Raw genomic sequence first — 25,186 nt, 5'->3', positions numbered from 1 at the left:
TCGGTGTTTTCCATAAGTAAGTGTACTGAAGAGGACAAAGTGAAGTACGCTACGCATACCTTCACAGGTTCTGCGTTAACATGGTGGAATACCTATCTAGAGCAAGTGGGACAAGATGATGCTTACGCACTACCGTGGTCAGCATTCAAGCACTTGATGAACGAGAAGTACCGTCCCAGAACCGAGGTCAATAAGCTCAAGACAGAACTTAGAGGGTTACGAACCCAAGGATTTGATATTACCACGTACGAAAGACGATTCACAGAATTATGCCTATTGTGTCCGGGAGCGTTCGAAGATGAGGAAGAGAAGATCGACGCGTTTGTGAAAGGATTACCAGAAAGAATCCAAGAAGATATAAGTTCACACGAGCCCACCTCCATACAACAGGCATGTAGAATGGCTCACAAACTAGTGAACCAGATTGAAGAAAGAATTAAGGAACAGACTGCTGAAGAGGCCAATGTGAAGCAAGTCAAAAAAAAGTGGGAGAAAAACGGTGATAAGAATCACCAATGCAACAACAACAGTAATTACAACAATAATCGCAACAACTATCCCAACAATCGCAACATCAATCACAACTACAACAAACGGCCCAACAACAACAACAATAACAACAACAACAACAACTACAACAATCATCCCAACAACAATAATAACCGCAACAATAACAACAATCAGAAGCAGCTATGCCAAAGGTGTGAAAAGTATCACTCGGGGTTCTGCACCAAATTTTGCAACAAGTGTAAAAGAAATGGTCATAGCGCGGCGAAGTGTGAGGTCTACGGACCAGGGGTTAACAGAACGAAAGGAACAAATGGTGTCGGAATGAGTAATGGCGGAGCAAGTATTGTCGGAGCAAGTTATGCCAATGTAGTTTGTTATAAATGTGGAAAACCAGGCCACATTATTAGAAATTTCCCGAACCAGGAGAACACGAATGGACAAGGCCGCGGAAGAGTTTTCAATATTAATGCGGCAGAGGCACAGGAAGACCCGGAGCTTGTTACGGGTACTTTTCTTATTGACAATAAATCTGCTTACGTTTTATTTGATTCGGGTGCGGATAGAAGCTATATGAGCAGAGATTTTTGTGCTAAATTAAGTTGTCCATTGACGCCTTTGGATAGTAAATTTTTACTTGAATTAGCAAATGGTAAATTAATTTCAGCAGATAATATATGTCGAAATCGAGAAATTAAACTGGTTAGCGAAACATTTAAGATTGACTTGATACCAGTAGAGTTAGGGAGTTTTGATGTGATAATCGGTATGGACTGGTTGAAAGAAGTGAAAGAAGAGATCGTTTGTTACAAAAATGCAATTCGCATTATACGAGAAAAAGGAAAACCCTTAATGGTGTACGGAGAAAAGGGCAACACGAAGCTACATCTTATTAGTAATTTGAAGGCACAAAAACTAATAAGAAAAGGTTGCTATGCTGTTCTAGCACACGTCGAGAAAGTACAAACTGAAGAAAAGAGCATCAATGATGTTCCCGTCGCAAAAGAATTTCCCGATGTATTTCCGAAAGAATTACCGGGATTACCCCCACATCGATCCGTTGAATTTCAAATAGATCTTGTACCAGGAGCTGCACCAATAGCTTGTGCTCCTTACATAATCGCACCCAGCAAGATGAAAGAACTGCAAAGCCAATTACAAGAACTTTTAGAGCGTGGTTTCATTCGACCAAGCACATCACCGTGGGGAGCTCCTGTTTTGTTTGTCAAGAAGAAAGTTGGTACATTCAGGTTGTGTATCGACTACCGAGAGTTAAACAAACTTACCATCAAGAACCGCTACCTACTACCGAGAATCAACGACTTATTTGATCAACTACAAGGCTCGTCTGTTTATTCAAAGATTGACTTACGTTCTGGGTATCATCAAATGCGGGTGAAAGAAGATGATAATCCAAAGACTGCTTTCAGAACACGTTACGGTCATTACGAGTTTATGGTCATGCCGTTTGGTTTAACTAATGCACCAGCTGTGTTCATGGACCTTATGAACCGAGTGTGTGGACCATAACTTGACAAGTTTGTCATTGTTTTCATTGATGACATACTTATTTACTCAAAGAATAACCAAGAACACGGTGAATATTTGAGAAAGGTGTTAGAAGTATTGAGAAAGGAAGAATTGTACGCTATGTTTTCAAAGTGTGCATTTTGGTTGGAAGAAGTTCAATTCCTCGGTCACATAGTGACCAAAGAAGGTATTAAGGTGGATCCGGCAAAGATAGAAACTGTTGAAAAGTGGGAAACCCCGAAAACTCCGAAACACATACGCCAATTTTTAGGACTAGCTGGTTACTACAGAAGGTTCATCCAAGACTTTTCCAGAATAGCAAAACCCTTGACTGCGTTAACGCATAAAGGGAAGAAATTTGAATGGAAGGATGAACAAGAGAAAGCGTTTCAGTTATTGAAGAAAAAGCTAACTACGGCACCTATATTGTCATTGCCTGAAGGGAATGATGATTTTGTGATTTATTGTGACGCATCAAATAAGGTCTCGGTTGTGTATTAATGCAACGAACGAAGGTGATTGCTTATGCGTCTAGACAATTGAAGATTCACGAACAAAATTATAAGACGCATGATTTGGAATTAGGCGCGGTTGTTTTTGCATTAAAGACTTGGAGGCACTACTTATATGGGGTCAAAAGTATTATAAATACCGACCATAAAAGTCTTCAACACATATTTAATCAGAAACAACTGAATATGAGGCAGCGTAGGTGGATTGAATTGTTGAATGATTACGACTTTGAGATTCGTTACCACCCGGGGAAGGCAAATGTGGTAGCCGACGCCTTGAGCAGGAAGGATAGAGAACCCATTCGAGTAAAATCTATGAATATAATGATTCACAATAACCTTACTATTCAAATAAAGGAGGCGAAACAAGGAGTTTTAAAAGATGGAAATTTAAAGGATGAAATACCCAAAGGATCGGAGAAGCATCTTAATATTCGGGAAGACGGAACCCGGTATAGGGCTGAAAGGATTTGGGTACCAAAATTTGGAGATATGAGAGAAATGGTACTTAGAGAAGCTCATAAAACCAGATATTCAATACATCCTGGAACGGGGAAGATGTACAAGGATCTCAAGAAACATTTTTGGTGGCCGGGTATGAAAGCCGATGTTGCTAAATACGTAGGAGAATGTTTGACGTGTTCTAAGGTCAAAGTTGAGCATCAGAAACCATCAGGTCTGCTTCAACAACCCGAAATCCCGGAATGGAAATGGAAAAACATTACCATGGATTTCATGACTAAATTGCCAAGGACTGCAAGTGGTTTTGATACTATTTGGGTAATAGTTGATCGTCTCACCAAATCAGCACAATTCCTGCCAATAAGAGAAGATGACAAGATGGAGAAGTTAGCACGACTGTATTTGAAGGAAGTCGTCTCTAGACATGGAATACCAATCTCTATTATCTCTGATAGGGATGGCAGATTTATTTCAAGATTCTAGCAGACATTACAACAAGCATTAGGAACTCGTCTAGACATGAGTACTGCCTATCATCCACAAACTGATGGGCAGAGCGAAAGGACGATACAAATGCTTGAAGACATGCTACGAGCATGTGTTATTGATTTCGGAAACAGTTGGGATCGACATCTACCATTAGCAGAATTTTCTTACAACAACAGCTACCATTCAAGCATTGAGATGGCTTATTTTGAAGCACTTTATGGTAGAAAGTTCAGGTCTCCGATTTGTTGGAGTGAAGTGGGGGATAGACAGATTACGGGTCCGGAGATAATACAAGAAACTACCGAGAAGATCATCCAAATTCAACAACGGTTGAAAATCGCCCAAAGTCGACAAAAGAGCTACGCTGACATTAAAAGAAAAGATATAGAATTTGAATTTGGAGAGATGGTCATGCTTAAAGTTGCACCTTGGAAAGGTGTTGTTCGATTTGGTAAACGAGGAAAATTAAATCCAAGGTATATCGGACCATTCAAGATTATTGATCGTGTCGGACCAGTAGCTTACCGACTTGAGTTACCTCAATAACTCGTGGCTGTACATAACACTTTCCACGTCTCGAATTTGAAGAAATGTTTTGCTAAATAAGATCTCACTATTCCGTTAGATGAAATCCAAATCAACGAAAAACTTCAATTCATCGAAGAACCCGTCGAAATAATGGATCGTGAGGTTAAAAGACTTAAGTAAAACAAGATACCAATTGTTAAGGTTCGATGGAATGCTCGTAGAGGACCCGAGTACACCTGGGAATGAGAAGATTAGATGAAGAAGAAATACCCGCATTTATTTCCAGAAGATACGTCAACACCTCCAACTGCTTAAATTTTCGGGACGAAATTTATTTAACTGGTAGGTACTGTAGTGACCCGAACTTTTCCATGTTTATATATATATATATATATATATATATATATATATATATATATATATATATATATATATATATATATATATATTAAATGAAATTGTTATTTACATGATTAAGTGTTTCCAAGATATTAAGCAATCAAACTTGTTAAGACTTGATTAATTGAAATAGGTTTCATATAGACAATTGACCACCCAAGTTGACCGGTGATTCACGAACGTTAAAACTTGTAAAAACTATATGATGACATATATATGGTTATATATATAGTTAACATGATATTATGATAAGTAAACATATCATTAAGTATATTAATAATGAACTACATATGTAAAAACAAGACTACTAACATAATGATTTTTAAACGAGACATATATGTAACGATTATCGTTGTAACGACATTTAATGTATATATATCATATTAAGAGATATTTGTACATCATAATATCATGATAATATAATAATTTAAAATCTCATTTGATATTATAAACATTGGGTTAACAACATTTAACAAGATCGTTAACCTAAAGGTTTCAAAACAACACTTACATGTAACGACTAACGATGACTTAAAGACTCAGTTAAAATGTATATACATGTAGTGTTTTAATATGTATTCATACACTTTTTAAAGACTTCAAGACACATATCAAAATACTTCTACTTAACAAAAATGCTTACAATTACATCCTCGTTCGGTTTCATCAACAATTCTACTCGTATGCACCCGTATTCGTACTCGTACAATACACAACTTTTAGATGTATGTACTATTGGTATATACACTCTAATGATCAGCTCTTAGCAGCCCATGTGAGTCCCCTAACACATGTGGGAACCATCATTTGGAAACTAGCATGAAATATCTCATAAAATTACAAAAATATGAGTAATCATTCATGACTTATTTACATGAAAACAAAATTACATATCCTTTATATATCTAATCCATACACCAACGACCAAAAACACCTACAAACACTTTTATTCTTCAATTTTCTTCATCTAATTGATCTCTCTCAAGTTCTATCTTCAAGTTCTAAGTGTTCTTCATAAATTCTACAAGTTCTAGTTTCATAAAATCAAGAATACTTCCAAGTTTGCTAGCTTACTTCCAATCTTGTAGAGTGATCATCCAACCTCAAGAAATCTTTCTTATTTACAGTAATATATCTTTCTAATACAAGGTAATACTCATATTCAAACTTTGATTCAATTTCTATAACTATAACAATCTTATTTCGAGTGAAAATCTTACTTGAACTGTTTTCGTGTCATGATTCTGCTTCAAGAACTTTCAAGCCATCGAAGGATCCTTTGAAGCTGGATCCATTTTTATCATTTCCAGTAGCTTTATCCAGAAAACTTTAGGTAGTAATGATGTTCACAACATCATTCGATTCATACATATAAAGCTATCTTATTCGAAGGTTTAAACTTGTAATCACTAGAACATAGTTTAGTTAATTCTAAACTTGTTCGCAAACAAAAGTTAATCCTTCTAAATTGACTTTTAAAATCAACTAAACACATGTTCTATATCTATATGATATGCTAACTTAATGATTTAAAACCTGGAAACACGAAAAACACCGTAAAACCGGATTTACGCCGTCGTAATAACACCGCGGGCTGTTTTGGGATAGTTAATTAAAAACTATGATAAACTTTGATTTAAAAGTTGTTATTCTGGAAAAATGATTTTTCTTATGAACATGAAACTATATCCAAAAATCATGGTTAAACTCAAAGTGGAAGTATGTTTTCTAAAATGGTCATCTAGACGTCGTTCTTTCGACTGAAATGACTAGCTTTACAAAAACGACTTGTAACTTATATTTCCGACAATAAACCTATACTTTTTATGTTTAGATTCATAAAATAGAGTTCAATATGAAACCATATCAATTTGATTCACTCCAAACGGATTTAAAATGAAGAAGTTATGGGTAAAACAAGATTGGATAATTTTTCTTGTTGTAGCAACGTGAAAATTGGTAACAAATCTTTATTAATAATATCCTAGCTAACTTATATTGTATTATACATGTATTCTAATATATTATGTAATCTTGGGATACCATAGACACGTATGCAAATGTTTTGACATATCCTATCGACCCATGTGTATATATTATTTGGAACAACCATAGACACTCTATATGAAGTAATGTGGGAGTTAGCTATACAGGGTTGAGGTTGATTCCAAAAATATATATACTTTGAGTTGTGATCTAGCCTGAGACGTGTATACACTGGGTCGTGGATTGATTCAAGATAATATATATCAATTTTTTTCTGTACATCTAACGTTGGACAACTAGTTGTAGGTTACTAACGAGGACAGCTGACTTAATAAACTTAAAACATAAAAATGTATTAAAAGTGTTGTAAATATATTTTGAATATACTTTGATATATATGTCTATATTTGTTATAGGTTCGAGAATCGACCAGTGGCCAAGTCTTACTTCCCGACGAAGTAATAATCTGTGAAAGTGAGTTATAGTCCCACTTTTAAAATCTAATATTTTTGGGATGAGAATACATGCAAGTTTTATAAATGATTTACAAAATAGACACAAGTACGTGAAACTACATTCTATGGTTGAATTATCGAAATCGAATATGCCCCTTTTTATTAAGTCTGGTAATCTAAGAATTAGGGAACAGACACCCTAATTGACGCAAATCCTAAAGATAGATCTATTGGGCCTAACAAACCCCATCCAAAGTACCGGATGCTTTAGTACTTCGAAATTTATATCATATCCGAAGGGTGTCCCGGAATGATGGGGATATTCTTATATATGCATCTTGTTAATGTCGGTTACCAGGTGTTCACCATATGAATGATTTTTATCTCTATGTATGGGATGTATATTAAAATATGAAATCTTGTAGTCTATTGTTACGATTTGATATATATAGGTTAAACCTATAACTCACCAACATTTTGTTGACGTTTAAAGCATGTTTATTCTCAGGTGAATATTAAGAGCTTCCGCTTTTGCATACTAAAATAAGGACAAGATTTGGAGTCCATGTTTGTATGATATTATGTAAAAACTGCATTCAAGAAACATATGTCGATGTAATATATTTCTATTGTAAACCATTATGTAATGGTCGTGTGTAAACAGTATATTTTAGATTATCATTATTTGATAATCTACGTAATGCATTTGAAACCTTTATTGATAAAATAAAGGTTATGGTTGTTTTAAAAATGAATGCAGTCTTTGAAAAACGTCTCATATAGAGGTCAAAACCTCGCAACGAAATCAATTAATATGGAACGTTTATAATCAATATGAACGGGACATTTCATTATGAAACTGCAACACTAGAAAGATGATGTTGCGTGTCATATGTTTCCTATGGTGTTGCAGAAAATGGCACGAGAGTGGTTTGCAAATCTTCCACCCAGAAGCATTACCAGTTTTCTTGACGTAAGGGCCAAATTCGTCATGCAATACCAAAGTTTGAGAAGTTGTACACTGTCTCATTTAGATGCACATGAAATCACTATGCACGAGAACGAATCCTTAAGAAATTTCATGAAGATTTACACCATCGAGTGTCAGAAAATACTGATATACTAAAATCTCAGCTTCTTTCTGGTTTTATTTTCTGTCTTGATCATCGTCGATTTGCAAGTTTGGTTCACGCATTACGGTATGATGTCCCAAAAACATTGCACCAAGCATTGGTGTAACGACTCAACCCGTTATCCAACCAAATATGCAGCAAAAGATTTTTTTTCTACAGTGGGGTGCGCGGCGCGCAACCCCCTATGTGCGCGGCGCGCACATAGGCCTGGACAGTTCTGATCAAAATGTTCATTTTACGCAAAAAGATCTACCACTTCCCGACACTATTTGACAAAACGGCTTTCACGACATATTACAATAAGTAAAACTAACACGTTCCAATAATAAAACGAGTTTTACGACACCGAGCCCACATATGCCCAAATTACCATTAAGTACAAAAATACAAGTTCAACCCAATCTACGTTTAGACGAGTTAGGACTCTATAACCTAACCCGATACCAAGAGCATAATCCCAGGGACTACCAAATCCCCCATCCTCGTCCAAATATCCAATAGCTACCCCGTCGAGCCCCAGCGCTCCTACACATCTAGTCTAACGACTAACTAGCTTCATAACACGATACCTATAAAAAGGTAAACAACGAGAGGGTAAACTAACGCCTAGTGAATGCAATAATTATACATATACATATATAATATACCTACTTGCAAATACTTACACAAATACCTCATACACGCAAGCAATTTATATAGCATACCATCGCAAAGTATAACGCTACAATCTTCAAGACCACATGCTAGCACAAAAATAGCATATATAACTCGAATAATATATTATGCTACACTACAACACATAACCATGGTTAACCAATAGTACAAAGGAATGGTACTTCAAATTTCCCATCGGTGTTCCCAACAACCGTTAGCGCACAACGAATTATAACACTAACCCCGGAGTGGTATCGATCGCTCGAACTTTAAACCCACCCATCACGTGTAATGTGGTATCGAACGCCCGAACTTTAAACCCACCCTACACGCCCACACACATACATGACATGGCATCGAACGCCCGAACTTAAACCCATATCATATATTGACCCGATGTGGTATCGACCGCCCGAACTTAAACCCACATCGAATCTCGTACAAGTAAATACATTATATACACACATGTATAATCATTCCACTCACCTCGAGATGCCCGCACAAATCAAATATGTAAACCGCCTCCAAACGCAACCGAGCAAGCTTTTACCTGTAATACGCATATAGATATACACACAATCAACATACATTCTCTACAAGAGAATTCGACTCCAACACCCTTAACCGAGGGTTTATACCTACTTCCACAATCCGCCCATTTAGACACCTAAAGTGGACTTCACCAATTACCACTACGGGTGGTAATTCCGACCCATTCAACAAGTACAATTTAACCTATATTATACTTGACGCCATTTAAACAAACCTAGGTCTTAACACTAAATTATTACTTAGTTAGTAATCATATCAAACGCCGTTAAACACTTAACAAAAGTGCTTATCATCCAATTAATCCAAACTTAGCGTCATTACCAAATTTGACCCAATTCATTTCACCCATTTTGACATAAGTTCCGAAAACGCCCAAAATCACTAATGAATAGTGATTATATTTTCAAAACACCAATTAACACATAAATCAAACATTTATATACTTGATTCATCAAATCTTGACTTCATATCTTAGTTTGACTCCAAATCAAGGTTAACACCCATTTTAACCAACTAACATGTTCTTATGAACATCTAAATCACCAACACACTTACAATCTAGTGATTAACACCCAAACTAATGACAAATGCTTTTAAATTTGTCATCTAACCCTAAACCCACAATAATTTGGGTTTAATTACACTAACAATACCCATAACCCCCAAATTTCACAAGAAATGGGGTTTATAACCCTAACTAGCTCAAACCCTAACTCCAAATCAAAATCAAAGTAATTAAATCGAATCTAAGGTTTACCTCAACTCCAAAACCGAGCTAGTAACAAGAAACACCAAGGAGAACCAAAACCCGCTTTCAATTTGGGCAAAAATCACCATCTTCATCATCCATTCAAGCTTCCTCTCTCTAGAACTCACTCTCTCTCTCTCTAAGATAAGATGGGAGTGTTTGTGGATGTGAAAGTGATCCAAAACTAGATTCAACCCAGCTGATATGGCCTCAGATCCGGCCTCAAGTGAAATGACCAAAAAGCCCCTCATTTAATTCAAATTGGAAAAAGACAGAAATCTGTCGCAGGCATGGTGCGCGGCGTGCACCCTTAACCCTGCGCGACGCGCACAAGGGTCTGCACAGACTGTCTGCTTTTAAATTTATAACACGCTTCACCCACCCTACGTACATCATTTTAACTCTATGTACCATAAATATTTGGGTGTTACAACTCTCCCCCACTTAGAATCGATCACGTCCTCGTGATCCGCACCAAATACTAGAAGTTAAGCACTCCCCCTTGAACCTTCCCGCTTCCAACGCGGGGTCACACATGTAGTAATCACGCATCCAAATCCTCGCCTCGTACACTAATGCATCACATTTTACATCAATATCAGGTAATCAACCCTCGAGTCAAAACAACCGTTTGCGCCTACACCGAGTACCAACTCGTACAATACATTTCACAATCAACCCAAAGTAGAACAATTCACCGACAACCATCATCGTCACGCCCCACGTTCCTACGAAATACAACCAAGCCCGACATCCATAACATCTTTCGTAAATTCTAAGATCTCACCACACACTAATAATCACTAGCGTGCACTACCGCAACAAGGGATATCTCACACACTCAACGTCAAGAATTCCTATTTAAGAAATACGAAAACCACCACATATCACTTCAAGTTCTCGCTACAACTTGCAACAAGCTACATCCATAACCATTTCACCAAACACAATCTACTAAATCCACTACGTCATGAACCATGTCTTGCATTAATCCCCATCGAGAAGGATTCACGCTTCCTTAAAACTCAGTACTCCATCGGTTCATAAACGTACTACTCAACCGATCATTCATGAATATTATCTGGACCAAGAACCTAGCTTCCTCCGGCTCCACACCGGATCCTTCCTTTAACGAAGAATTTTCGGGAATCCCAAAATAATCACTTCAGGGGTACCACCTTCCCACCGATCAATCCGGACATGACTATATGTCACTGATTAATCCAGGACGACAATAGTACACCGCGCGTTAGACGAAACATCAACACAAAATTTCCACAATTAGCCAGACGACTCACAAAATAGTCACCAAATCCGGGTGAACCTTCTTACCTAGACCGTCCGTTAGGGATGGTCTCGACATTTTGATGCGACCTACGGGTCACATCACTAGGGTACACACTCGTGTAACCAAACAACATCCGCGTGTCTCTACGTGAGATAATCAATACCAACACTCTTGCCTCACAATCGTCCATAAAGTGAAATAATCCACTGAAAATTTCTAAGATCACATTTCCCGATAGGGAAAATACAGCATTCGCCATGATATCCAACTCATACTCCCTCAACAGTACTACCCAAGTTTCACACCAACCCAGATTTTTCAATACGGGAGCACCCGCAACGAGTTCTTCATTCTCTTACTCTGGGATCTCAAACTTCACATTTGGTCTCGTACCGCACATTGGTACTATACGACCACCTTACATAGGAAGTCTTACACTTCCTTCGATCCCAACATCACAATCTTCACGCATAACATTCCCAAATAATAACTCACAATAGTAATGCACCATCTCGAGTCGACATCAAAAACCCGTCACTCTTCCTCGTTAGGAACTCTGAACACCTATTGAGGCTTAGCAGGGTACACCCCGACATTTCACCATACAAACACCAACGAAGCTTCCTTGTTACATCAGTAAAAACTCCCCCACTTAGGATTTAGCTCCATTTCTCACCGCCAAGATGATAACATCCTGTGGAGTTCCCATTTCACGAAACACCTGATCACCCTCATCGTTGGTCATCCACACCAAACCACCGTAAATTCACTTTAGGCTATCAGAGCCGTCATGCACAATCACTAGAGATTTCGTACAGGCGACGACATCACACCTTTGTACCACGATTAACAACTAACAGCCCTTCATCGTTCGCAAAGCGAACTCCACCAAAATCCTATGTACGCCTCTAAGCCTAGGCATACGACACTCCGGTTAATCAGTCGTGCATCTCGGTCTAGGTCACTCGACCTTCCACGCAATAAACTTTTATCAACTATTGCTCACTCTCATGGGGAAGAGTGACCAATCCGACACATTAATTATATCGATCGCAATATCAACACTTCATCATAACCTTTGGCCTAACCGACCATTAAATCTATCACCGGTCCACCGGTAATCTTCACCAGTCTATCACTTAAGAGTAATAAGATGCGCTCACCCGTCACTTCATAAGAAGTATTTACCGTAATGCTCTTAAACTTCGACTTTCGCAATCATCGAATCACTATCACCCATCGATCGCTATTGTAATCTCCGCTGCCTCTAAGGGTATCTCACGGGCACCCTAAGCACAACGATCACACCATCACCGGAGTTGAACATCACACTAGCAGGTATAAGAAGGCACCTGATGCCGTGTCATGGAAACTCCCTCCGTAACCTACCGAATTTTAGAATCTCGAACCTTGGGTTCCACACACCCGATTTCCCCCGTCTCTCCACAATAATGACCCGAAGTTATACCTACTCGACAAACCTTACGGTTTATTGTATTATCGAAAGTTCCTAGCAATCACACGCTACCCGTAATTTCCACAAAGCCAATCGATATAGCCTAACGAAAAAAATTTCCATCTAACGCTGAGAGGTGCTTGGAAACACCAAGTCTTACGCCCTCCCACATATCGGTAGAACCACAACAACAAGGGGTATTCTGTTAGGAGTGTTACCCTATAATCCACAACACACTAACACAATCATCATCATATGGGTCCCACTCCCATGAGTTTAATGACCCGAAGATTCCTCGATTCGCCAATTCCAAGGAGACTCATAATTAGAATCCGATCATGATTCTCTAACCACACACACTCTACCGAGTGTAACCCAACTAAAATCATTAGACTTGTCGCATTCCTTCACGGAATTCAAGTCCTCGATGCACACACGCACCCATATAAATTGGTCATCCTAGTTACGATGGATAACTAAAACCAATGACAATCTCAATAGTGCACCCACTACATAGGGTGACTAAATACGCGCCGAACTCGTGAGTTTGCTCACTCACATAACTAACTGAATCCACCGTAACACTTCCCGACCCGCAATGAACCCGATGTGACTACAAGCACATCACCCGAGACAACTATATCCTAGGAACCGATAGAAGATTCCTAATTTATCCCGAATCTACCCCAACCATGCCACGTTTCCTCCGTTCAGTACTCGTCATGTCATGCTTGAAGTCAAGATACACTTTCGTAATAATGGTGATCGGTTACTATTACAAATGCGTACCTTACCATTTTCACATGGTCACGCAAAGTACTTTACCCGGACTGACGCAACATTCACACAAGATAACAGGCGATAACTCCTAGTACCTGAATGACCAAGTCCTTACCGTGAACTTGATCACTCAAAATCGTCAAACATTCGAATCTTTCCAATAGATTCGCCCTAGGACACCGCACAAATAGATACCTGTATATATATACAGCTATATACAATATAATAATAGATATACACAGTACACCGCAACTACAAGTCAACCTACAACCTAGGCGACTATCACTAAAACAACGTCCAAGTTCGCCTACTTACATTAGGCACTAGCAATCTAAGGCACTAAGTTACTCACGAAATAAGGCCCCACATAATCCTACATTGGACAAACACAAGCCCTAGTTAGTCACCTACTCTAAGGCACTAACAAATCTCAATCTGACCCGTATTCCTACAAGTCCCGCAAAAAATGCAATAATCGCCAATAAGTCTAAGACTAGGCACCTATTCCAAGGTCACCTAATTCCCTTATACTATGCTCTGATACCACTTGTAATGACTCAACCCATTATCCAACCAAATACGCAGCAAAATAATTTTTTATTTTTTTACAGTGGGGTGCGCAGCGCGCAACCCCCTATGTGTGCGGCGCGCACATAGGCCTGGACAGTTCTGATCAAAATGTTCATTTTACGCAAAAAGATCAACCACTTCCCGACACTATTTGACAAAACGGCTTTCACGACATATTACAATAAGTAAAACTAACACGTTCCAATAATAAAATGAGTTTTACGACACCGGGCCCACATATGCCCTAATTACCATTAAGTACAAAAATACAAGTTCAACCCAATCTACATTTAGACGAGTTAGGACTCTATAACCCAACCCGATACCAAGAGCATAATCCCGGGGACTACCAAATCCCCAATCCGGGTCTAAATATGCAATAGCTACCCCGTCGAGCCCCAGCGCTCCTACACATCTAGTCTAACGACTAACTAGCTTCATAACACGATACCTGTAAAAAGGTAAACAACGAGAGGGTACGCTAACACTTAGTGAATGCAATAATTATACATATACATATATAATATACCTACTTGCAAACACTTACACAAATACCTCATACACGCTAGCAATTTATATAGCATACCATCGCAAAGTATAACGCTACAATCTTCAAGACCACAAGCTAGCACAACAATAGCATATATAAATCGAATAATATATTATGCTACACTACAACACGTAACCATGGTTAACCAATACTACAAAGGAATGGTACTTTCGAATTTCCTATCGGTGTTCCCAACAACCGTTAGCGCACAACGAATTATATCACTAACCCCGAAGTGGTATCGATCGCCCGAACTTTAAACCCACCTGTCACGTGTAATGTGGTATCGAACGCCTGAACTTTAAACCCACCTTACACGCCCACACACATACATGACATGGCATCGAACGCCCGAACTTAAACCCATATCATATATTGACCCGATGTGGTATCGACCGCCCGAACTTAGACCCACATCGAATCTCGTACAAGTAAATACATTATATACACACATGTATAATCATTCCACTCACCTCGAGATGCCCGCACAAATCATATATGTAAACCGCCTCCAAATGGCAACCGAGCAAGATTTTACTTGTAATACACATATAGATATACACACAATCAACATACATTCTCTACAAGAGAATTCGACTCCAACACCCTTAACTGAGAGTTTATACCTACTTCTACAATCCACCCATTTAGACACCTAAAGTGGACTTCACCAATTACCACTACGGGTGGTAATTCCGACCCATTCAACAAGTACAATTTAACCTAAATTATAATTGATGCTATTTAAACTAACCTAGGTCTTAACACTAAATTACTACTTAGGTAGTAATCATATCAAATGCTGTTAAACACTTAACAAAAGTGCTTATCATCCAAGTAATCCAAACTTAGTGTCATTACCAAATTTGACCCAATTCATTTCACCCATTTTGACATAAGGCCCGAAAACGCCCAAAATCACTAACGACTAGTGATTATATTTTCAAAACACCAATTAACACCTAAATCAAACATTTATATACTTGATTCATCAAATCTTGACCTCATATCTTAGTTTGACTCCAAATCAAGGTTAACACCCATTTTAACCAACTAACATGTTCTTATGAACATCTAAATCACCAACACACTTACAATCTAGTGATTAACACCCAAACTAATGATAAATGCTTCCAAATTTGTCATCTACCCCTAAACCGACAATAATTTGGGTTTAATTACACTAACAATACCCATAACCCCCAAATTTCACAAGAAATGGGGTTTATAACCCTAACTAGCTCAAACCCTAACTCCAAATCAAAATCAAAGTAATTAAATCGAATCTAAGGTTTACCTCAACTCCAAAACCGAGCTAGTAACAAGAAACACCAAGGAGAACCAAAACCCGCTTTCAATTTGGGCAAAAATCACCATCTTCATCATCCATTCAAGCTTCCTCTCTCTAGAACTCACTCTCTCTCTCTTTAAGATAAGATGGGAGTGTTTGTGGATGTGAAAGTGATCCAAAACTAGATCCAACCCAGCTGATATGGCCTCAGATCCGGCCTCAAGTGAAATGACCAAAAAGCCCCTCATTTAATTCAAATTGGAAAAAGACAGAAATCTGTTGCAGGCATGGTGCGCGGCGCGCACCCTTAAACCTGCGCGGCGTGCACAAGGGTCTGCACAGACTGTCTGCTTTTAAATTTATACCAAGCTTCACCCACCCTACGTACATCATTTTAACTCTATGTACCATAAATATTTGGGTGTTACAATTGGTTGTTGCACAGAAGCATTTGAGAGCTGGAGAAATGGGACATTTAAGAGTTGATAACTACCAAAGGAGTTTTAAACAGCAGAACGGAGGGCGGAATGTGAATGACAATTATCAGAGGCAGCGTGGGTATGATAATGGATATCAGAGGCAACAGCATGATCGGTAGGGCAATAATCACTCGAATGATGATTACTATCATCGCAAACCATTAGAAAGGCACCCACTCATCATGGCTTTGACAAAAAACCCAAAGGAAATCTTATTCACTGAACCTATTAAGGAAACTTTCAACCCTCCAGCACCAATGGAGGAAGCGAAGGGCCAAAAAGTGACAGGTAGGGTGATTTCCATGAGGCATATGGGCATGATTTACTAAGATCAAGGTTGGTGAACTAAACCACTTGTTACCAGGAAAGCAATATAGAAGGAACGATCCAAACTAACATTTTACTTTGCAAGGAAAGGTGCGTCGTGGTAGATGACATGATTGGAATAGAAGAGAGGAAAGGAAGGATGAGAGGGATCCAACTCCTGAGAGACATATTAAGGTTATCTGGAATGAAGGTGAAGAGTATGATGTGAGCGGAGAACGCAGGACGGAGGAGTGGATGTATGCTCCAATTATATTCCATACTATTCCTAATTGGCGACTGTCAGAGGAGCGGTTGTCATTTCAGCTGTAATTGCAAACAAATGCATAAACAAAATCTACACTGATACTGGTAGCGAGGCGGACATCTTGTATTTGGATTGTTTCAGGGATTTTCCATTCAGCGTGAAAGACAAACTTCGCTATACGAACTTGAAGATTGCTGGCATCACATGAGCATCAATGAGGGCAGTTGGCAAGATCAAATTCGATGTGATGCTGGGAGTACACCCTCTGGTTCGAACAGAAATTGTGGACTTCACAGTACTTGATGGCAGGTCAAGGTTTAACGCTTTATTTGGTAGGCGAACACTTTGAAAATTTGGAGCAATTACTTCAACACCACATGCAGAATTACGATTTCTAACTACAAACGACATAGTTGTGGTGCATTCCGAGTATGTTAGACCGACAAGAGAAAGGTTAGGTGTTTATGAGGCACATGAGAATATGGTCAGAAGTGGACCTTCAAGGCAGTTGTTCAACATGAATGAGGTGTACAGGTACTTTAAGGCAGCCAAAGTGATGGAGCCTTAGAAGCACAATGTAGGACGTTACATGGAGAGCATATTGTTTACATGAATAGGGCAACACAGTTTGTTGAGCATGTTTCTTTTTTATCAGTTCAAATAAGCACAAAGCAATTTTTGTAGTTTTCTGGATAGATTTGATCACCCTATCCATACGAAAATGTTACACAAAATATTGTAAGTGCAACAGTTTAATATCAATGATATTTTATCTTTTTACACACGCAAAGCATTACGCGTTACAAATGTAGAACATTGCATTCATACCTACCCACAAAAGGCAAGTCATTTTTATGCCCCCGATGATAGAAGCTCTTGTGTCAACATTATAGATACAAGGGATCGGCTAGTGTAAGTGTTAACGTAGATAGAGAGCACCGAGGCAAAAAATACAATAACTCTTGAATGTCATGACATACACAATGGTTTATCACAATTGCATAAATCCATTTATACGGAAAGAAGAAAAGTTTTACATAAACATACAAGTATATTTTTAAAGCCGCACAATGTCTAAGCGCAGCACGCAAAACGGAATACTGATAATTCTTTAAATACATATTTTACACATTCCATAAGATCATCATCTTTATGACTCATTACTAACACGAGTACATTATGGTTGGCAAGATTCATTATTTGTTTAAAAACTTGACTTCAGCAAAGGTAGCAATATATTATGACAAGGAGAATTTCTAAGTGAAACACGGAGAACGGATGACGTTTAGATGTATCCGTCATGCGAAAAACAGTAAAGGAAAATATGTTTTATTGGCAAGCTGATACAAAACAAACATAGTGAAGCCACAATTTGGATAATCATATATATTATGACATATGACATGAGAATTTATCATATTGGTACATTTATCATTTTTTTTCACATTCTAACTACAATAAAAAAACCATATGTTACATCAAACAATGCATGTGGTGCAGAACGGACAACGGATGAAGATTTTATTCTTGCATCATGAGAGAAGCAGTTAAGGCAAAAGTGTTTCATTAGTAAGTTAGCGTAATAAAAATGCAACTTGGACAACCATATATGATATGACATATGGCACATGAGTTTCCATTGCTATTATTAGTCATGCATATTTCTTTATCAATAGATTGGCATATGCGAATCATACTAAAGTGTGGTAAAATTGTTAAAACATCAAAATATCATATAAAACAAACTAAGTATTGTACAATTATTACAAACTTTCAAGTTGTTTCAGATTGAATTACATCAGATTGTCACATTCAGTACATCGCTCACCGAAACTTCATCTTTCTTACATACCTCCTCCAAAGACACAATCTTCAAAGCAGAAAATTCATCTCTGGCAGCTTCAAGTTTAGCTTCAGCATCCGTTTTCATACGTTTTGCAATTTCAACTGGTAAAGGATCCGGTTTGTTGGGTATAAGGTTGATAATCTCTTCGACCACGTCAGAAATATTTTTTTCAGTTGAAGCTTCAAGATACTTGTGAAAGGTCTGACCAACAAGCTCAGAATCAAGTACCCTTTGCACAAGGGAAGGAATACCAACTTTCAGATCTGTAAAGTTCTTCTCAGAAGCAGGAGCAAGGGTGGAATTTTTCTCAGCTAAACGATATTTTTCATCAATCACCTTCTTCAAATCATCAGTCTCCTTCAACAGCTTCTCCTTCTCTTCCATCAACTTGTCTTTTTCAGACCTCTCCTCAACACATTTAGTTTTGTGATGACCCGGATTTTTCAGACTACTTGATTATACTATTTACATGATTTAATAATTTCGACTTGATAAGCAATGAATTTTAATAAGTCTTGAACCTCTGAAAAGAATTTTACATAAGCAGTTGACCACCCTTTTATTCTTACGATTTACGAACGTCATAACTTGTATTAATTATATATATATATATATATATGTGTGTGTGTATGTATATATATATATATATATATATATATATATATATATATATATATATATATATATATATATATATATATATATATATATATATGATAATTAAATATCTCATTAAGTATATTAACAAAGTATTTTATATATATATATATATATATATATATATATATATATATATATATATATATATATATATATATATATATATATATATATATATATATATATATATATATATATATATATATATTCATACTATTAATTTAAAGTGTTGAACAATATATATGTTACTATTTAAACGACGTAATTAACTTATGTTAAAATGTATTTACATATAATGTATTACGAGTGTAAATACATCCTTACAAGTATTGAATACACTTTATAATATAACAATACATATAAAGGATAGCTATACTCGTATTTCCATTCAATTTCCTCAAGAATTCTACTTGCATTCATACGGCATTTTTACCCGTATTATACACAGCTTCTAGAAGTATTTACTATTGGTATATACCAATAGAAATCTGCAATTATTTGTGTAATATGTCATCCATGACCTAATAAATTTAATATGTCATCCATGACTTAATACATTTTAACTTATCTTAGATATTTTCACTAAAAACCAAATTTTCAAGCCTATAAATAAGCACCATTTCTAACTCATTTTTACACATTCATTTTTCAAATTTTACTTCCAATTTTCACACACACTTGCAAGAACTCTCTCAAGTTTTGTTCTACTACTTCTTTCCAGCAACTTTACATTCTAAACTTGAGGTAAAAACTCTACTTCAACTCTTGTTCAATTCATATGTTTATAACTATCTATATAAGAGTTTATAAACTAGAACATAGTTTAGTTAATTCTAAACTTGTTAGCAAACAAAGTTAATCCTTCTAACTTGACTTTTAAAAATAACTTAACACATATTTTATATCTATATGATATACTAACTAAATGAGTTAAAACTTGAAAACACGAAGAACACCGTAAAACCGGACATAGCCGTCGTAGTAAAACCGGAGGCTGTTTTGGGTTGGATAATTAAAAACTATCATAATCTTTGATTTAGAAGTTGTTCTTCTGGGAAAATGATATTTCATATGAAGATGATACTATATCCAAAAATCATGGTTAAACTCAAAATTGAAGTATGTTTTTCAAAATGGTCATCAAGATGTCGTTCTTTCGACGGAAATGACTACCTCTTTCAAATATGGATTATAACTTGTAACTCCGACTATAAACCACCACTTTTTCAGTTTAGTTTCACAAATTACAGTTCGTTATAAAACCATAGCAATTTGATTCACTCAAAATGGATTTATAACGAAGAAATTATTGGCAAAACAATATTGGTTTGAAATGGATAATTTGATTACGGGATTAATTCATTAAAATCTATACTAACCATATCCTAGTTAACTTTTCTTGTATTATACATGTATTCTAACATGTCATGGTTACACAATACATCGGATAAATCAAAAGAACATACACAATACGTGTAACTACAATAGCGGTATTGTGGGTCATGATTGAGTCTTATACAACACGTGTATACTATGTACTACTAATTGTGGACTACTAACTTGGGACTACTAACTGTGGACTACTAATTGTGGACTACTAACGTTGGACTGCTAACTTGACAACTTAAACTTAAACAATCACACATGATTGAAAATATAAACTTAAACAATCACATGTGATTGAAGATATGATATGAATAATAGTTGTATTACATTTATATATATATATATATATATATATATATATATATATATATATATATATATATATATATATATATATATTTGTTACAGGTTCGTGAATCCAAGGACGAAGACCATATTTTTATTAAGTTGAAAACTTATTATTAATATACTTTTACTACCGTGAGTATATAGTCCCATTTTTAAACTCTAAATATATTTTGGGATGAGAATACATGCAGTTTATGTTTTACGCCATGGACACAAGTACTTAAAATATATTCTACGTTAAGTTGTACCACTTTGCATATCTTCCCTACTAGCTTGGTAACTAATATTTACGTGTTGTAATAACATGTAAGCGGGCTATCAGGTTTGACAACCCCAATCGGGCTAGTCGCTCTAGTACCATAAACGGTTGCATAGTACTTCGTTTTTACTACACTTGGTACAGTTTAGGGAGATTTCATAATAAAGGAAATATGCCACATTAATGGTTAAGTATGGTTACCGAAGCGCTCAACAACTTATAGAATATCTTTATTGAAGTATTTATAACTATGAAATCTTGTGGTCTATATTTATATCAATGCTAGCTTTAAACCTATATATCTCACCAACCCTTGTGTTGACTGTTTAAGTATGTTTATTCTCAGGTCCTTAAGAAAGTCTTCCGCTGTTGCATTATCAGAGCAAGATGTGTATGGAGTCTCATGCTTTTATTTAAATGAAGTGTTGCATTCAATAAAACCTTTGTCATGTATTATATTCGACTGTTATGTCACGTGTGTATTATTTGGAAACCGATGTTTTATGGGGATTATTTCTTAAATAATCGCCTAATTGTTTAAAACATGCATTATGTATAATAATAGTGTGCTTTTTATGAAACGAATGCAATATTTTTCTAAAACGTATCATATAGAGGTCAAATACCTCGCTATGGGACCAATGAATAACGTACTGCGTTTATAGTAATATGGACGGGTCGTTTCAGTTGGCATCAGAGCAGAGGACTTAGCGAACCAGAAATTGCATTAGTGTATCTGATCGGTATTTGTTATGATGCATTAGTGAGTCTGGACTTTGACCGAACTTGTTTTTGAAAACCATTACTTATCATTTTTGGTCGGAAATTAAATATTATAACATGTAAATATCATGTGGTATATTACTAATATGGTAGTTAATGTGTGATAGATGTCTACTTCTAGCACCAATCTCATTATCACATTCAACGACTCCGAAGTTGAATCTCCAGCAAAAGTACCAATCATCGACTTATCTGATAGCGATGATGACCCGAAGGAAGGTGTATCAATCATCTATATAATTGATGATGATGATGACCTGGAGTCGGATGCATTTTTGGAAGACTCGCAATTCCCAGAGGAACCAGATGAGGAACCTGAAGAGAACGAAGTAAAAGAAATTACCGAGGCGGAATTTAATAAGGGAAAGAAACCTATAATCGTCAACCCAAAAATTCCAAAAGCAGAAACTAATAAAACAATTACTGTACCAAGTTCTCCCAATACTACCACACCTAGTCAACCATGTCTTACCAATACTATAGAAATGTCATCTACTGAATCCCAACCAAAACCTAGACTTACCGCTGAAATACGCACTCTGACAGTAAGGAAGCGATAATTCTATGATTTCCTAGATTTCTTTGAATTCCCAAGAAAGCCTCGTCGTTTCTAATCTATTTTTGCAGCTATTCAACTTCACACCATATATAATAATATATCGTGTGCTATATTTCATCTTACATATGTTTTATGTAAAATAGTGGTATTGAATTATTGTAAAATATTGTACCAAAAGAACAAGCATGAAGTATTAATGCATTAAGTTTTTCATGATATAATATTATCATGATTGTAGTAGTTAATTTGTGTACTAGCTATTAAGTATGAACTTTAACGGGTAGGTACTACCCGAGCTATAATTATAAAATGCTAATAAGAAGAAAAGACTTTTATAATAATTGGTTCATATTATTAATATGCCATGATGTACCATTAATTACTCGCTACATCTATAATATTCTATGTGATTAATTATCTTATATGTTTATTGAAGAAACATGTCTCGATTGAACCGAATGACGGAACAAGAAATTGAGGAGCTTATCAACCAACGCATAAACGACCGAATGCTTTGGGTCGAAGCAGCAAGGGCAGCAGCAAACAACACAAACCCTCGTGTTGGATGCTCATATAAAGCATTTCAAGGTTGCAAACCTTCATCATTCAGCGGAACAGAGGGACCAGTCGGTTTAACCAGATGGTTCGAAAAGCTGGAGTCCGTATTTAAAATTAGTGGTTGTGCGGAAGGGGATAGGACGAAGTATGCTTCATACACATTACAGGATGGTGCATTTATATGGTGGAAAAACTATGTAAAAGCTGTAGGGGTGATTGTAACGACCCAACCCTCGTTATACCAAAAACACGACCAAAAAAGAATTTTCTGGACCTGTACATCTGGACGGCGTCCAGATTCCTGGACAGCGTCCAGTACTGAAGGCCTGGACGGCGTCCAATTGAACTAACGGGGACTGATCAGTTTACATTACACTTGAACGAAAATTATGCTTCCCGACACTTTCCAATGAAACAAATTATCGCAACATATCAATATAAGTAAAACTAATAAATTTCCAACATCGAAACAAGTTTTACAAAACGGGGCCCACAATGGCTGTTTTACGAGTTTCGTACAAATCATGAGTTTCGACCACACTAGTTTAATTTTCAAACGACACTATGAGCATGGTGTTTGGGGGTTAAACTACCCAAGTCTCGGTCAAACTCCAAAAGCTATCAAAACCCAAAAGCATCCCCTAAACAACAAGCGGGATCTCTAATCCAATCGAATGCCCTTACGCTTGTCAACGCCGGAGCCTATAAAAAGATAAACAATGAGAGGTTAAGCTAAAGCTTAGTGAATGCAATAATTATACATATACAAATATAACTTACTTACTTGCAAACACTTACACCAAAACCGCATACATACTAGCTACATAATTAGCATACCATTGCAATGTATAACGCTAACAACCTTGATAACAAAGCTAGTATAACAATAGCATATAACACAACAATATAACATGCTACAACACGAAAAATATAACATTGATGTTCACAACATCCATAGTACTCAAAACCCAAGGCTAGCCCAACGAATGGTATCGTCAACATCGAACTTAAAACCCATCCGTCCCAATTAATGTGGTATCGTCAACATCGAACTTTAAGCCCACACATGAGGTATCGTCTACATCGAACTTTAACCCCTCATCAAAATCACTACAATAGCGGTATGGCATCATTGACATTGAACTTTAACTCCATACATGAGGTATCGTCAACAACGAACTTTAAACCCTCATCCAACAAACAATAGTGGTATGGCATCGTCAACATCGAACTTTGAATCCATACCCCACAAGCAAATAAATCATATACATACATATATAATTATTCCACTCAACTCAAAGTCCTTTGTGAAAGATAACCGAGCTTGCAATCTTCAATGTAACGTACCTATTACATTATCTACATAATCAATCACAAGATCAAGTTGGTCAACCAACTCACTCACCATTCTAGTGTCATTTTGACCCTTGGTGCGATTTCGACCCATTTGCACCTTTAACCCTAATATTGGGTCAACTTCATCGAAAACCCTAACTCTAGCCATTTGTGGTCTTAATACACATATAATCACAATGTTATCGCATTTTCACCCTAACAAGACAACTTAGGTCATCAAAGACCCGTTTGACCCATTCGAGGTTTCCACACCCATTCGGGCCACCACATACCCAAATAACACACACTTACATAACATTTAGGTGTGCTAGTAGTTAACTAACTAATTTAAGACTCATAAACACATTTAGCATTTCAAAACCCTAGGTTAGTCATCCTTTGAGTCTTCATGACCCAAACTTACCCAAAAATCCCCAAATCACTAACAAATGGGTTTTATACACATCACTAACCCAAACCCTAACTCTTAAACAATTAATAGTAAGGAAATC

Source organism: Rutidosis leptorrhynchoides, chromosome 5 (assembly GCF_046630445.1).
Source record: "Rutidosis leptorrhynchoides isolate AG116_Rl617_1_P2 chromosome 5, CSIRO_AGI_Rlap_v1, whole genome shotgun sequence".
NCBI lineage: Eukaryota > Viridiplantae > Streptophyta > Magnoliopsida > Asterales > Asteraceae > Rutidosis > Rutidosis leptorrhynchoides.
Note: the sequence above shows the minus strand (reverse complement) of the source record.